General features: G+C 36.1%; 1 non-coding gene across 1 annotated transcript; it reads right to left on the reverse strand.

Moving 5' to 3' along the window:
- Positions 1-1362: 1362 nt before the first annotated feature.
- On the reverse strand, positions 1363-1469 carry LOC131171641 (small nucleolar RNA R71). Its single transcript, XR_009142299.1, has one exon. It is a non-coding gene; the product is annotated as a small nucleolar RNA R71 (small nucleolar RNA).
- Positions 1470-3213: the final 1744 nt, after the last annotated feature.

Below are 3213 nucleotides of genomic sequence, written 5' to 3' on the forward strand. Positions count from 1 at the left end.
CATGGTATTTTTAAAGTTTAATATCATTTATTTTTAATGGAAATTTAGGTCAAAAGGCAACTCGGGATATCAATGGACCACAATGCCCCTATTTAGGTTGCATTCCCGATTTTTCGGTAACGCCGAGTTTTGCCATTTTCTCAATTTCTCATTTTTCTTTATACTAATTAATTAATTTTTCTTTGATATTTCTAATGACATTTATACTTCAATAGATTTTTATTTAAGTCTTCAAAATATTTTTCAAGGTTCCCCGCGGTCCAGGGCTAGTCAACGATCCACGCTGCAACTTTCCAGTGCGGTCACCCATTGCTATGGTTCTCGGCTCGTTTAACATGTTTACATTTCATTACTATTATTTTTTCTTTGTTTTTCTTGTATTTTCTTTTCTTGTATTTCATTATTTTATGTCTCCTCACCCATATCTAAGAGTAGTTCTAGGCATCCTAGCTGTCCGGATAACACTGGTCACTGGAACAGTAGAACGCACTACCGAACATAGGGTTGTTACATGAAATTTATTAGAATTTGTGTTTTTGGTATTAGGATATTTTATTATTAATTTTTTTTGTAAAGTGTTGCTATTTTCAGGTTTTCGAAAAAAAAAATTTAATTATGGTGTTATTGTTCATTGTTACTGTTCATTAAGGATTTTGGTTAAATTTAGAGGGCAGCCCATATCTATTTTAAAGAAAATGATGCTCTGATCAAGACCAGTCAATCCATAGGATTTTTTGGCCCCACCCTCTTGAGGCCTAATTCGATTGTTTTCTAGTGTTTTGAGGCATTTTTCTGTTTTTATTTTGATTTTTTTTATTTATGATAAGAATTTCTCAATCTAGTGAGTTGATCTTTGATCCAGAAGTAGAAAAAATAGCTAAACGGTTGAGAAAATTGGCTAAGCAAGCTAGGCAGATTCCAAGTGCATCTGAAGGAGTTTAATCTCCAAAGGAGCTAAGTTCAGATTCGGAATCAGAGTCAAATTTCGAAAACGAAACCATGGCTGCTAGAACCTTGAAAGATTTAGCTGCTCTTGATCCAAACCAATAGCCTTTGTATATCCAATATCCTGCTTTAAATGTTGCTTTTGAATTGAAATCTGGACTAATCCTTTTGTTGCCTAAATTTCATGGTCTTGAAGGTGAGGATCCACATAAGCATCTAAAGGAATTTCATGTTGTGTGTTCCAGCATGAAACCTCAAGGAGTTTCAGAGGATCAAATTAAGCTTCAAGCTTTCCCTTTCTCACTGGAGGGCACAGCTAAGGATTGTTTGTATTACCTTCCTTCTGGATCTGTCAACTTATGGAATGGGATGAAGCAGATATTTTTGGAGAAGTATTTTCCTGCTTCCCGTGCTGCCAACATAAGAAAAGAAATTTGTGGCATGCGGCAGTACAATGGAGAGAGTTTGTATGAGTATTGGGAGAGATTTAAGAAGCTGTGCGTAAGCTGTCCCCGTTATTAAATAAGTGAGGAGCTATTGATTCAGTATTTCTATGAGGGACTTCTACCAATGGACTGCAGTATGATAGATGCTGCTAGTGGAGGAGCTTTGGTTGACAAGACACCAGAAGAGGCAAGGAGGCTGATTGCTAACATGGCAGCAAATTCTCAACAGTTTGGAATGAGAATGGATCACACACCTATGAAGGTTAATGACGTAAGTACATCTAACCTTGAGAAACAAATTTCTGATTTAACTTCTTTGGTGAGGCAGTTGGCTGTAGGGAACATGCAACCTGTTAAGGCATGTGGAATTTGTTTGGGTTCGGGTCATGCTACTGATATGTGTTCTGCGTTATAAGAGGATGAATCAATGCAACATGCTAATGCAGTAAAACATTATGGACAACCATAATGCAGGTATGATCCCTATTCGAATACTTATAATCCAAGATGGCGAGATCATCCCAATCTGAGTTATGGGAATCAACTAGTGTAAAATCGATACCATCAGCAGAGACCACGAGTGAATCAACCACCTCCACCTCCCTCAAATCAAGGTATATCACTTGATGAAATTGTTAAGGCTTTGGCTAACAATACCCAACAGTTTCAACGAGAGACCAGAAATAGCATTCAAAACATAAAGAGGCAGATTGGTCAGTTAGCTTCATCTGTAAGCAAGCTTGAAGCTCAAGGTTCTGGAAAGCTTCCATCACAAATAGTCATGAACCCCAGAGAAAATGCGAGTGCGATACTGTTGCGGAGTGGGAAAGAAGTTGATAATCAGACTCCACATGAGTCAACAAAAAAGAAGAAGCAAGGAGAAAAAGAGTCTGAAATTGAGGTAAATACTGAACCTAAACTGAATAAGGTTAATAATTCTGTTCTTCCTCCATTCCCATGCAGGTTGGCTAAAAATAAGAAAGAAGAACAAGAGAAAGAAATTTTGGAGACTTTCAGAAAGGTAGAGGTAAATATAACTTTGCTTGATGTGATCAAACAAGTTCCTAGGTATGCTAAATTCCTTAAGGAATTATGCACTACAAAGCGCAAGTTGAGGAATAATGAGAAGATCAGTGTGAGGGAAAATGTGTTAGTATTAATTCAGTGAAAATTACCCCCTAAGTGTAAGGATCCAGGTTCATTTTCTATTCCCTGCAGAATAGGTGATTCTAAATTTGAAAGTGCAATAGCAGATTTAGGAGCATCTATTAATGTTATGTCAAATTTAGTTTTTCAAACTTTAAATTTGGGTCCTTTAAAAGAAACCAATGTCATTATTCAGTTAGCTAATCGTTCTAATACTTACCCATTGGGAGTAGTTGAGGATGTGTTGGTGTATGTTAGAAGATTGATTTTTCTGCAGATTTTTACATTCTGGATATGGAGGATGATAGTACTCTCTCATCAAATTCAGCTTTGATTTTGTTTGGAAGACCTTTCCTAAAAATTGCCAAGACAAAAATTGATGTGGATGAGGGTACCTTAACTATGGAGTTTGATGGAGAGACTGTCAAATTTAATATATTTGATGCTATGAAATATCCTGCTGATAATCATTCTGTCTTTTCTAGTGATGTTGTTGATACATTTGTGTAGGATAATTTTGAGTTAAGCATGAGGATGAATTAGAAAGAAAATCACATTTGCATGAATTAGAGGAAATTCGCCTTAAGGCTTATGAGAATTCTAGGATCTATAAAGAAAAAACAAAGGCATTCCATGATAAAATAAGGAAGCAATTTGTGATTGGACAAAAAGTTTT

The sequence above is a fragment of the Hevea brasiliensis genome, chromosome 12 (assembly GCF_030052815.1).
Source record: "Hevea brasiliensis isolate MT/VB/25A 57/8 chromosome 12, ASM3005281v1, whole genome shotgun sequence".
NCBI lineage: Eukaryota > Viridiplantae > Streptophyta > Magnoliopsida > Malpighiales > Euphorbiaceae > Hevea > Hevea brasiliensis.